Source organism: Monodelphis domestica, chromosome 4 (assembly GCF_027887165.1).
Source record: "Monodelphis domestica isolate mMonDom1 chromosome 4, mMonDom1.pri, whole genome shotgun sequence".
NCBI classification, from domain to species: Eukaryota; Metazoa; Chordata; class Mammalia; order Didelphimorphia; family Didelphidae; genus Monodelphis; species Monodelphis domestica.
This window is the reverse complement of record NC_077230.1, coordinates 147,154,323-147,168,731: the sequence shown is the minus strand read 5'-3', so window position 1 is coordinate 147,168,731 and position 14,409 is coordinate 147,154,323.

Genomic DNA, 14,409 nt, shown 5'->3' with positions numbered 1-14,409 from the left:
TCCAATAAGGACTGTGTGTCTTGAATGACTAAACTGATGTTCAGCTCCCTCTATGCCCCAGAAAAGGTAGTCCACTTATCTAACTGTGAATTTGATTAATATAAAGTTTAATAACCAGTTGGGATTGAGGATTTTTTTCCTCAGCTTTTGGAGCTGAGGCCAGGCCCCACTGGCTGATGACAGGTTTCTTCCACTCCTGTCTACTCTATATCTGTCCTCGCTTTGTCTAATTCAGAATCTTAGCAGTAGACAGAAAGCTAACAAGAACAGTTCTAACCTTCAGAAGTGATTGGGCCTGAATCTTTGGACTGAACCAAGAAGAGGCAAGCCACTCCAGACTGGGCTGATCAAGTTCCTGCCTCCTCCAACACCAGGAAGCAAGTAAAGCCCGGCAGGAAGGAAGTGCTAGTCACAAGATCCAACTCCCACTCCCAGTTGCCCTCACCAACTGTCAGTCTTGTTTCCTTTCCACATAGTGAACAAGTCTTTATTGGAATTGCAGAAAAGGACTTTTGAATTCATTGCCTGTATCCAGTCATGCTTATTGAATTTGCTGAGTATTTGTTTTAAAATTCAATTATGTTTTTTAAATCACATATTAATCTGATCTACAACTATTCTTTTACACTGAATCATTTTTAGCTACTGTGTTTCGGCCATTAGCTATATGATTCGTTACACTGTTTTATTTGTACCATCCTATTATCTTTATTTGTACTTCCCATATTATTGGACTTGAAAAAATACCATTGTAAAAGCCCATAGTTAATTTACACAAATGCTTTTCAGTGGAAAAACAATATGTTCTTATGTATGCTGGGCTTATTACCAGATCCATTGAGGCTACATGTTGCCTATGTGGCCTTTTGTTCTCTTTTGGCTTTAATTGTCACATAGATGAGGATGGATGGACTCCATCAAACTGGTTACAAACTGTATACAACCTTTGGAGAATTTAATGAGCTAAATATCTCAATTGATTTCAAGGGGACTTCAGAAATTATTTTTAGATATCTAATAGCATCCCTACCTCTGACTGATCATTTGTCTGCCTTTGAGTTGTTTGTAACAAGAAGTAAGGGTACATTTGTAGTTGAAGTATTGTACAATAGCACTGTTGTATTTTCCAATCTCCACATTTATTAAAAATGTAATGGATGATGACCTCAGCCACTTCCTAGCTGTGTGACCCTGGGCAAGTCACTTGACCCCCATTGCCTAGCCCTTACCACTCTTCTGCCTTGGAGCCAATACACAGTATTGACTCCAAAACGGAAGGTAAGGGTTTTAAAAAAAATGTAATGGATGAGACATCTGAAGTTATTTTCATTATTATAGTCATTGTAGTCTTTGGCTCCACTTTGAAATTGATGGAACATTTTGGAGACAGGTCTTTTATACTTTACAGTCTCATATCAGAGTGAGGAAGGCCTCCCAAAAGGGGCTTGGTTACCCTGTGAATGGGTTATAATTTCATCCAGGAGGTGGGAAAGATTTTCCTGGGAAGCCCAGTAACTTCTGAATGGGTTCTATATTTGTAACTCTTCAGCTTATTCTACTCTTCCATCAGAATGATATAAATTCTTGGTGAAATTTTAGACCCAGAAGGTTTTCATTAGAAGTATAGAGGTTTGTGTTTGTTGTTGTTGTTTTTTTTCTGGGCTTCTCTGCCAAGTTTTGGAATAATGGCAGTAATATACTTTGTTAAAAAATATCTAAGCAAAGGTTCAAAGTTTGGCTACATCCTTATAACTTGTGACAAGTATCCATGAGTTCATAGGTTTTTTTAAATGTCACACAGCAACTAATGTGCATCCTGTAGAATAGTGGATTAGTTTGCTATTGTCATTAAGTGGGTTATTATGATTTTGGATAATTTTGGTATTTCTTTGAATGTGTATTACTGACTATACTACTGTTTTATAAAGCTGTTACTTTGTAAAAATCATTTGTACTCACACTATGGATCATGGCCAAGTTAAAAAGGAAATGGATTTCATTTTTGGATGAGAAACCTTTATATTCTACCTCTTCTTAGCTGACACAGTGTGTCACTGATTGTAAGCTACATATTTTTGATTTAAAAATTTTATTTTAAACTATATTTTTCCCTTGTATGTGCAATATAGTATTTGAGTTTTCTTTTTTTGTGCTCATTTTTTGTACTCAAAGCACATGTTACCAGTATTAAAGTTTGTTTTTTTTTAATTTTGCACTACAGTAAATTTAAAATGTCCATTAGCCCTAATGTCAATGCATACCAAAAACCATTAAACTATAGAAAAAGCTCCATTTATTGTTAAAAAATTATGGGACTTTGCTTCCCCCAGGAGAAGGGAATACAAAAAGAGCCACTGTATAGTGCCAAGGGAGCACATAAGAAATTGTATAGTGCCAAAAGAACACATAGTCAAAGAGACCAACCAATCCCAATGCAATTTATGAGATTCTGTGCCAAGACAAGAGGACTTGAACTTGGTTGGGTTCAAGCTTGTGTTTGTTTGACATATATTAGATGCAGGACTTCCCTGTCCCAAATTCTGCCAAGCACCTCACATTGGCTGTCATCCTGACTCCCCTATCCCTGGGAGAAAAGGTAAAATCAGACCAGGAAATGTTATTTCCCATTTGCTGCTATAATCTAGTCCCTTTTCTTTTTTTCATAGTGTGGCAAACTTTCTATAGTCCTGACCACTGATTGGGCAATGGCATAATTGCTACTACAAGCTTATGGGACATAAATCACTTTAACTGGGCCTTGATTCAAGGACCTAATATAGGTTTATTTATCCTTAACTTAGAATTTTTACAAAGACTTTGATATTTTATATTGTATCCAGAAGTTATTTTTTCTCTTTTATTTGGATTTTTTGATGTTTTTGATATTCTTTTGCCAATTGATTCATATACCTCACAACTCAGCCATGTATCCCAGTGTGATCCCTGTGTTTGTCAATATCTTTTTCAGAGGTGAATGTATCATTATTGTATAATGCAAATTTTAAATTCTATTGAGAGTAATTTTAGGATAAGTCATTGCTACCTCCCCGAATCCAGAAAGTGAACTGTTTGGAGAAGGTGCCACGAAAATGCCTGCAGAAACCACATGTTGCACCAAACTATCCAGAGTGAATTTTGGGATGTGGTGATTTGAATTGTGGGGGTGGTGGGTTGAATGCATTTATTTTGAATGTATATTTTTATGCCAAAGAGGACTGTCCCTAAATTGGCTTTTTGTAAATATAGCAATCATTGTTTTTTATTCTTTCTCTCTTTTATTTCCCTTTTATCCCCCAAATTATTGTAATTTCCCCTTAGGAACTGCAATATTGTATATACCTTTAGTTAAAATCTTTAGAGTTATAAGTTTGTTATGTTTAAATGATCTATTGGGGAAACTAGTCTCCCAAAGGATCATACAAGGGAATGTGTAAATAAAATCTTGTACCCTTGGACTTCATCTCTGTAATGAGGAAAAGAAAGATATGGTTTGCAAACAGGTAGGAGAGAGGAGAGTTTGCAAAGAGGGAACTTACTGAATACCATTGAACTATATAGGATATGTTCTGGAATGTGGAGAAATTAGAAAAGGGGACCAGTGATCTGCCAGTGGGTTTGGTTTCCTGTTTCTGGGGTGAGCCAGAAGCTGCTACTTCCTCCTGATTGCAAGCTATATGAGCCAAGTTGGGGGGGGGGGTGTTGGTACTTAGCTCCTTTGAAGCCAAAGCTATCTATCCTCGTGTCTAGTTGGATAAATCCATAAATCCTACCTACTTTGTCATCTACTCATGTTCCTGTGTCCTGAGAGAGTGTTCCTAAATCCTGTGACGATTTCTGCTGGCAAGCCAGTAAACTGTCTGGGGTGGGGAAGGCCTGAAGCCATCTTGGACTCAACCTGAAGAAGGTTGAACCAACTCATAAAAGATAAAAATTAACTACTCTGACAAACTATATATATTATCTGGGAGGATTAGTAGGTCAAGTACTTAGATAGCTGGGAATTTCTAGACAGCTAGAGAAGTAACTAGGCAGCATGGAAGACTAGAAGGCACTCCTTTCATAGGGGTCATAGAAGGGGGGGAAGTTTAGCTAGAATTTCTTAGATTATGGATTCCTAATCCTCCTGTCTACTTTACTGAGATTTAAATAAACCCTATTTTTTTTCATAACAACTGGTCTAGAGTCAGATAAGTGCACTGGGCCCATGGGGAGGTCTGCAGGAACTAGCTTCACTGTGGGGTATGAAGAAGCCAGCAAACCTTGATATCTCACTTCTAACAAACAACCATTGAGACTATATACATTATTTCATCTCCCAGAAGCCCATTCCCTTTGTCCCCACCTTACATAAAGTTGCATGTAACTCTGCCCTCTCTCTGTCTCTGTCTCTGTCTCTGTCTCTCTCTCTCTCTCTCTCTTTCTCTCTCTCGTGTATGGCTGGAAAACTCCTCTTTACTAAAGCTATCACTTTCTTCTACTTCAAATTGTTATTAATAAATCATAAAATATAATTCTTGGAGTATTGGATATTAATTTTTAACCTTACAGTTGTTTGCTCATTTTCTGCCTTTTTCTTTTCTTTTAGTTTAAAAAGCTTTTAAGTTAGGAACTTTAACTCTAGCGAAGGGAACACTGTTTCCAAGCTTTAATTTCTTTGTGCAGCTGCCTTCAGAGCAGACACTGGAGATCTTATCTTCTCTGACTACTTCCATAGTGGTATGATGTAAAGTGATGTACTCTCCTGTCCTGTTCTCTGGTCTCTGAGTAAACCCAAGCACTTGTTTACATCTTGGAACTATGACCAGGGTTTCCTGGTCCCTTGTGACTGCAGGTGCTGGTATATGCTTTTATGATCCTCCTCACCTTGTCACTAAGTCCCATGGTTGCAACCTAGTTCTGTGTATAGACAATGAGACAAGAGCCTTGCACCCAAAGGAAAAAAAAAGGACTCCTGTAATCTTCTGAGCAGTTCTTTGACCACCGTCCCCATCCCCTTCTATCTGTGGCATAGAGTTCCTGAAACCTTGGCTGCTTCAGTTGTGCCCAAGGCATGTTGCCTTGGTGGCAGCTGTCCTTGTGCACTTTGCCCTACCTCCATCCCAGTGTACTAGATCCCTCATGCTGCCTTCTAAGTAGTTTTGGGCTGAAAAATCATTTCATTTTTTCTTTTTCTGGGTTATGTTTCTACAATTCATTTTAAAAATTTTTATTTTTTTAATTTTTTTCTAGAATTCATTTTGAAATATTATATCATTGCTTTTTTTGGATAGTTATTTGGTAGAAATCAGATGGGTCCCTGTACCTTCTCTGCATCTTAGCTTCTCCTTCTCATTTTATTCTTTCTACAAATATTTCATTGCATTCCTCTACCATGCAAGTGATTGTGTCAGAGCAAAGGGGATAAAGATAAAAATGGTACCATTCTGACTTTCCAGGAGCTCTTCTTATCTTTCAGAAAAATATATTATATGGACATAGAATCCATATAATTAATATAAATATCAATATTGAAATTAATCAATATATAAATAACAAATATAAATCATACAATGATATCATAGCCTATGCATGAAGAGGCAATGGGGAAATTGGTATAAATACATTTGGGCAAAAATTAAGTCACAGGAGAATATGTTGAACAGTGTTGCTATTTTTAAGGCATATCAATAGACATGTCTAATTGTATGAATATTATATGAAATAGAATAAGTTAGAGCTTATGCCATTGAAACTTAAGCTTGATATGAATGACAAACCTAACAGGATCTCAAAGGTGGTTTTCTCTTTTTTATGGTTCCTTTCTGGTATCCAAAAGAAGAAACATGTTAAATGGCAGCTTCCTTTCACTGATAAATGCTTTTGCTATTTCCCCAGTGTCCTAGGTTACGATGTTAATTTCTTCTGTAGTTAAAAGCGAACAATACAGTTAACATCTCAGTTAAGGAGTCAAAGGGGTCAGAATCTAATCTCCAATTCTCTCTCAACTCTTATTAAAAGCTAAGAGACCCAATGCTTTTTGTCAAGTCTTTAAGTAAAGTTGGCAAGTTTCTCTTCTCTAAGAATTGGATGCACACTGCTTTTCAACACCAATCAGGTATAATGTTTGCTACAAGTTGTACTGAATGTTGGATGTGAGATAAGATTGTGAGGTTATACCTATAAAAGAGAGAGGACAAACTCATGTGCAGAATTTCAATGAGTAGTCATTCTGCTTCCAATAAATACACACTGGATACTTCGAAAGAACTGGAGCACTCTCAGGATGCAGTTTAGGGCTAATAAGAATCTCATCAGGGACCATTTTGAAGATTAGTTTTTGATGTTGTTGTATGCATTCTCTGCTCACTATTTCCTTGCTGCTTTGCTATTATGATGAGGGCTGCAGCAAGCTATGACTAGTTGCTGATCTCAGAAAATATAGTAGAAATCATGTTAGAATTCTAGTTTTTGTCTCTGGTCAGGTCCCTTCACCAAATATATATTTGTATACTTCAATTGTATTGTATCATTTATATCTCAGCCTTTGATTTGTGCTCTGGAGAAGCGATCCAGAGATAGACACAGACAGAAGGAACAACAAGAACAGTAGAGGCCAATGTAGACACTGGTCAAGTATAAATAAGAGGCCAAACTCAATGCAACTGACTATTCTGTAATATATGTATTAGACATTTCTAAACCTCCTTCTAAATCAGAATGACCTCAAAGAACATTACTAGTTAGTTATAGGAGGTCAAAGAAAATTCGTTTTAGATTTAGAACAAGTAGAAGTGAATTTGATTCTCATCTTATATACATATGAGTTATGTATCCACAGATAAGTAAATTCACCTTTCTAAACCTCTGTTGTCTCAACTACAAAATGGTGATGATTATATTTCCTTTACCTACTTGTTAAGAATAAAATGCTGTCTAAACTTTAAAATGTGATAAAAAAGTCAGTTACTGTTTAACACCTTAAGATGACCCAAAAATGACACATTTAATGAATGAATCCCCCAAATACACCTCCTTGTGTTTGGAAAATAAAGTAGGCAAAACAGTAAATTCTTGATTTCTAATTAGTCCCAAATTACAAGGCTATATAAGGATTCTGGACCATTTCTAGGTAAAAATTTAAGATTAAGGTACTTCGTGTTAGCAACATGGTTCTGATATCAAGATACTTTTAAGTGATCTCTTAAGTTAATAAGTTATTTCAAGCAATAGACTCATAGATCTACATAGCCCAGAACTGCAACTAATTATTTATACAGTTGATATAATTAGCAGACTACATCATGAAAGATTCTTAAAAATACTGCTGGGGAATACTGCTCTGTGTGTGTACACATGGCTGTGAGGGGGACAAGGCATAACATAATGGGACAGAGATCACCTATCTTAAAGTAACTGGTATACTAATTTGATCATTTCATTTTTTAACTTATTATTCCTGTTTAATTTAATTGTTTCTATTCAGCTTAACTATGCAAATGTTGTCAGTATCCTTTCAACTTTAGTACCTTGCAACAATCACAGTTGTCCTGTCCCAGCTACAGTTCTGATCAATACTAAATATACAGTCCAATGTAACATCCAAGGGATATTTTTCATTCAGGAAATTTTAAAAAGTCCTTTTGCTTAAGGATAAGTGTACAAAACAAGTTTAAAGTGAGTTAAACAATATTGACTTCTCTTGAATAAAAATAATTCCATTAGAGTTTTAAAAGAATAGTGATTTTTTCTGCATTTAACAGATTGATACATATTTGATGCTTAATTAATACTTGTTGACATGTGAAGATTTTATTTGTAATGCCTCACATAGCTGCTACATGTAACAACTATTTTGAACAACAACAAAAACAACTTTCAAAGCAAAAGGAAATCTGAGAAAGAAGTGTTAATTTGTTGTAATAATATTTCAACTCTTGGGTTCATGGGCAGATCCCCACCTTGGGGATTGTCTGGGTTCTTCTGGGATGATGGACAAGTAACTATTTCAAAAACTGAATACAGAGAGTTTTGACAGATGACTTATACATAAATACATAAAATTTTTGAAGATAGTAAAGATCAAGGAGAGAAAAGAGCCATTTATAGAACTATAAGTAGAAATGATGGAATAAATTATAGTAAAACAAAAGCAGTGATAAAACTCAATGGAAGATATAATCTAATGGATGAAATATCTTAAATTTCCTTAAAAAGGCCAGAAATTCTATTGGTTGCACCACTTTAAATGATTTTTGCCTATAAAGAATGGGATACTTAGAAGAGAAACAAGAAAAGATTAATATCTTTTGACACATGTGATAACTCAAAGATATCTCTGGATTCTCAAAAGTTGCAATAGCAGAACATATAACAAATCCTATTAAGCTTGAAAGCTTTCAAATATAGGTCTATATAATATAATTAAAATGACAATGCTATCCAAACTAATCTACTTATTCAATGCCATCTCAATTAAATTACTCCCCACCCAATTATTTAAGTAGAAGAAAACTTAAAGGAAATAGGTATTGGGAAAGGGAATTCTTCATTATCTTTGTTTATTTTGAATTAATCAATCAAGAAATACTTGCTTAACCATTTGTTAGCCATCAAGTAAGAGAATTCACAAGTCACTTACTTAGAGAGCTCTACCCTTTTAACTCAGTCAGAAACTTGTGAATCCTTTGATAGGAGTTCATACCCTCAGAGGATGAGAGGTGGATCTCACAGACACTGCCCCCCTAGGCAGTGTTAGTCAATTTGGAAGCTGTGATTGGTCCCCGTGAAGAGAAGAAGGGACAGGAAGTGACATGGAAAAAGGACTATAAAAAGTCCTGAACTTCCTGTCGAGAAAACCTTCAGCTTTCATCTTCAGCTTGGATATTCTCCTGGTGACTTGGCTTTAGGAGGTGGCTTTGGACTTGACCTTTGGCTTTTACCTTGCCTTTCACTCTTGGACTGCTACTTGGAATACTGCTCCTTGATCTTCTCCTTTGGACTTCATCTTGGATGAGTGAGTAGCTGTCCCTCCTTTCCTGGCTTCTGGAAAGATTAGATCTGGAGAGGCCTTCCTTTCCTTGAGGAGTTTGTATTGGTGGAACCCTTGCATAAGACATCACTGGGTCCTTTGGCTGAGGGTTAATGAACCCTGCTGGGGCTGAGCTGGACACCAGAGCAACATTTAGTGTGATAGCCTAGACATTTTCTCTACCCTCTTTTCACATTTCTCTACTTTCACTCTTCCCTCCTCTTTGTAAATAAATGCTACTAAATGTCATTTTGACTGGAGCTATAATATTTTAAATCAGAGGCCATAATATTACCTCAGAATTCTCATATTAACATAAAAACCTAATTTTAAATTCTTACAGTCTACCAGTACCAGACTTTAAGCTATATGACAAATTAGTAAATATCAAAATTATCTGTTACTCAGAAATAGAAACAGATCAGTGGAACAGAATAGACATATGAAAAAAGTTGTAAAATAATATAGTCTAGTCTTTTACAAAAATAAAGGTGAAAGTTTTTGGCATTAGAATTCAATATTTGGTAAAAATTGTTGGGAAAACTGGAAAGCAATTTGTCATAAAGTGTAAATATACCAATATCAAATACCATTTGCCAAGAGAAGAGCAAATTTGTTACATGATTTAGTCGTAAAGGAAGATATAAGCAAATTAGAAGAACAGGGAATATATTACCAAAAAGATTTATGGATAAGAGAAAAAATATGAATAGATGAGAGATAGAAAGCATTGTGAAATTAAAAATGCATAATATTGAACATAATATGTTAATATTTTTGTACAAATAAAACTGATGTAGCCAAGATGAGAAGGAAAGGAATAAGTTAGGGAAAATCTTTAAACACGGTTTCTCAGAAAGAAATCTCAAAACTAAACTATAAGGAGATTTTTGTCAAATATATAAGAATTTAAGCTACTCCCCAATTCAAAAATGATGAAAAGATATGAGTGGTTTTGAATGAATAAATAAAAACTACATATGTCTGTATGAAAAACTGCCCTAAATCATTATCAATTAGAGAAATATAAATCAACAATTCTGAGATACCTCACTCCTATTAGTTTGATAATATGTTAATAATAATATCATAATAGTAAAATTATAAAAGGGCAAAATGACAAATGTTAGAGGGAACATGGAAAAATGGGAACACTATTACATTGTTGGTGCAATGATGAACTGATCTATTCATTTTGGAGAGCATTCTGGAAATGCACTCAAAGAGTTGTGAAAATATGTATACTTTTTTGATCCAGAAATAACACTATTGTGTTTATCTCCAAAGGAGATCAAGAAAAAAGGAAAAGAAATTATGCGTTCTAAAGCATGTATTGCAGCTCTTTTCGTGGAGGCAAAGAACTACAAATTAAGGCATGTCCATCAGTTGGAGAATGGCTAAATAAATTATGACCTATGATTGTGGTAAAATATTATTGTGCCATAGGAAATAAAGAACAGGTTAGTTGTTTTTTTTTTGGGGGGGAAACATGGGAAGTCCTACATGAAATTTGAAGAGCAAAAGAAGTAGAACCAAAAAAAACATTATGTATAGCATCTTGAGTATGTTTACCTTTAGAGAAAGAACAAATTAATGATAATTATCATAAATGATAATGAATAACTAAAAGGTAATGCCCCTCCCCACCCATTTATAGTAATATTTAATCATATAAACATATTGACTAAAATACCTAAGATTGATAAATATCCATAATTGATCATTAAATAAGTAGATTATTCATCTGTTGAAAAAATCAGGAGCTAACCAATTGTTTTTTTTTAAGTCTCCAAAATCATTTTTAGATACCTATCCTCAAACATTTGCAAGATTATTAGTAACTATCTCTATTTGTTATTTAAGACCAGAGGCTCTCAATCCCTGTCCCCCATATATTTCTTGGACACACTGTGGAAACAAGATGAAATATTTGCCATCCAAATTCATGAACCTTCTGAAATCTATCACAGATCTCAGATTAAGAACAAGTTGGTTCGACATTGACTAGACTGAATGAATCCAAAAGGTTCAAATGGAAGATCATTTAGGGTCCCTTCTTATTCAATGATACTATAATTCTAAACATGACCATGATATTAACTGGACATCAAAGCTATATATTTCTGGGTCACTGAGTTCCCAAATATGATGAAAATAGAAATTACTTCCTTGCTAAGAGGTTTTATTTTATTTTATACATCATTTTGATCTTAGGGGAATTTAAACTTCCATGAACAAAATTTATAGCAGAAATGTTTATAGATACTTAAGTGCAGTGAAGGGAATTATAATTTTATATTATTCACACCCTCTCCCCTCCTCATCCATTCATAATATTAAAATACTAGGGGCTCAAGGTGAAGGCTAGCTGAAATTGACATTGAACATAGAAAGGTAAATGACTGGAACTTTAATTACTTTGAACCATCAGGCCTTGTAGCTATGTGTCAGTCTACCCAACCCACCTGACATAAAACAAAGACTATCAGTGTTTTAACATCTTAACACATTTCTAATTGTTGATTAATAAATATATTGAACTGTATCCGAGCTGAGAATAGAAAATACAACTATAAAAAAAGGAGACAAATTTCGATAGGTAAAATACTATATCATTGATGTTGAACACTGAAATAAAGGATAGATTATCCCCAAAGTCAACATTCTCATAATCCCAAACCTAAGTCAGTTGAAGGTTGTTTCTCTAAAAGGACAAATAACTGGGCAATTTAATTAAGCCAAGAAAAAAAAAAATTAGTGAAACTGAATCTAAATGCTAGTTAATTGGCTAAACATTGCTCCTTTTAAAAAGTTATTTTGTTGTCATATGGATTAAATCGCAATGAATGTAACTAAGGGATTCTCACTTTAAAATTCAGTTGATCAGTTTGGCTTTTCCCAACTTCTACAAAGTAAAGATTTGCATTAATTTTTGTAGTTTTTAATTTTTTTTTCTGAAGGAGAAAGGGGAGGTGGTGATGGGGAGGATACCTTCTTTAGTAAAGGTTTTACAGGAGTTTACACTGCAAATCAATTTTCAATAATGCTTTGTAGTCATGAAATTTTAGAGATTTGACACTTTTGTGGTTCCACAGGAGAATACATGGCTAAAAATCTACTTAACTTATTTTTAGGAGATATACCCAAAGGCCTGGTTCATTCTAGGTAACTCCCTGGGTGAAATCCTAGATTTTTTTTCTAAATATAAACTTTCTTTCTCAAAAGTATAACATATCTTTGAAAAATCTTTGTTCTTTCTGTCATCATTTATATATAGGGAAAAAAACAGAAAATATTAATATTAGGTTGAATATAGGAAGTCTCTCTACCAGTAATGTATTTGTAAAATTTAGCATTTTATTTAGGAATATGTGGTTTTCCATTTAAAAGTGGAAAATATAATACAAGTATAAAATTATCCTCCTCTGGAACTCTGCTGACATAATAGGCTTTATATAACATCAATATCATACACAAATTCTGAAACAGTATCCTTTTTGGAAAGTTGTTGTATCAATTTTTCAGTCCTGTCTCACTCTTCATGAACCCCCTTGGGGTTTTCTTGAATAACTTACTGGAGTAGTTTGCCATTTCCTTCTGTAGATCATTTTAAATATGAGGCAAATAAGACAAATAAAGTTAAAGTTACTTGTGCAGGGCAACACAGCTAAGTGTCTAAGGTCAGATTTGACCTCAGGAAGATGAGTCTTCCTGAACCCAAGGCTGGCACTCTACCTACTATGCCTCTTGGCTGCTCTTATTTGGATATAGCTCATCAATAAATTACTTAGCTTATATTTTTAAAAATAATTTACGGTAAAGAAGAATAAAGAGAGTGGATTAGATGAGGTGAAGAGACATGCAAAAGCCAAGGTCAAATTCCCAGAGAATATGTCAAATCCGTATAGTATGCTGAAGAGGAAGGAGGCAGATGATCATACAAGGACATGTGCTTTGGCAGAGCTTCCCTTTAAGCACAAGCCAGAGCATGCCAGCTCCTTGCCCTCAGGCTTTCTAAGGAAGTCAGCTTGCCAAAGGGCGGGAACTGAGTACTCGGCTATAACTGACCCATACTCTGGAGATAGAGTCTAAGGCAAACAGCTGTTGCTCATATTGACCTGAAAATAATTTCCTTTTGCCCACAGACTGTGTGCACATAGGCCTATCAGTTTGACTGCTTTCAATGAAATCGCCAGTAAATTAAACAGGCATCTATTTCCACTGCATTGACTCACTCAGCTCTTTATTTTGCTTGTAGAGACAGAGATTTCAGAAAAAAATGGTCACATGGAATTTTTGATGGGATAGTTAAGTTGTGTGAAAAAACACTGACTTTTTTGAGAAATGAAGCTTTCATCCTCTTTAGGGAAAGGGGATCTAATATGATTCCTAATAGTGTATGCCATTACCTCATTAAGGACTTCCACTTCAATGGGCAGATAGATAGGCACTCTCTCACCTGAGGATTTTGAGACATCATTAACATGTCTAAAACTCCTTCTGAGGGAAGAATTAGTGGTCTGCAAATTTAATAATAATAGCTGTAGAACAATTGAGGAAAACGGAATCATACCAAGGAAAAGATTACAAAGGCAATTAAAATAGAAAAGGGGCCTATTGTAATGATGCACACTGACATTGGGAAAAGCAGGAATAAGATGAGGAAAAATTCAACTTTTAGAAACAGAGAGGCTGGATTGAATGCCTCAAAGACAGTGAAATTTAGTTTCCACTTTTTAAATCACTTGAATTTAGCAGTCACCAAGAGAAAGTGTTTTTTTCTCCCTGAGTGGTTCTAGGTTTTTTTAATAATGGAATTAAAAGACAACATTTATCCTGGTACTGAAGGTAATATGTCAATGATAAATTCAAACTTTTTCTTAGTTCCTTGCTACAATTAAGAAAGACAATGAGAGAATGGAAGGTGTTTTCAATTTCATCTTCTTACATTCAACATGGTGGAATTTCCATCATTTCTTTTATCAATCACGGATTATTTCAATTAATCAATACAAAGAATATTCAGTTTAGTTCAAGTGGAAGTTAGTAAATATCTCCTTTATAGAAACAACATATCTGGATGACCTTGCAAAACTCATTTAAACTCCTTAGGTTTTAGTATTTTCATCTTGCAAAATGATGAGAGCTGGTGATATCCCTCCAGAATGAGAGCTTTGATCCTAGGATTTTCTAATTATAAGTGAATGATTTAAAAAGCAGTGATTGGATTCATGCTTCTTCTGTGCTGTGGCTCATCATTATGAGTCAAACTGTTAGCTCCCAGGGTGGCAGTTCCTGACCAGTCTAAATCACTTGGCCTGAAGCTGAGATCTAGGCCAAGCCCCAGGTCCCTAACCAAGCACTAATTATAGAGAAGGAAGCACTTCAAGCCCTCAAACTAG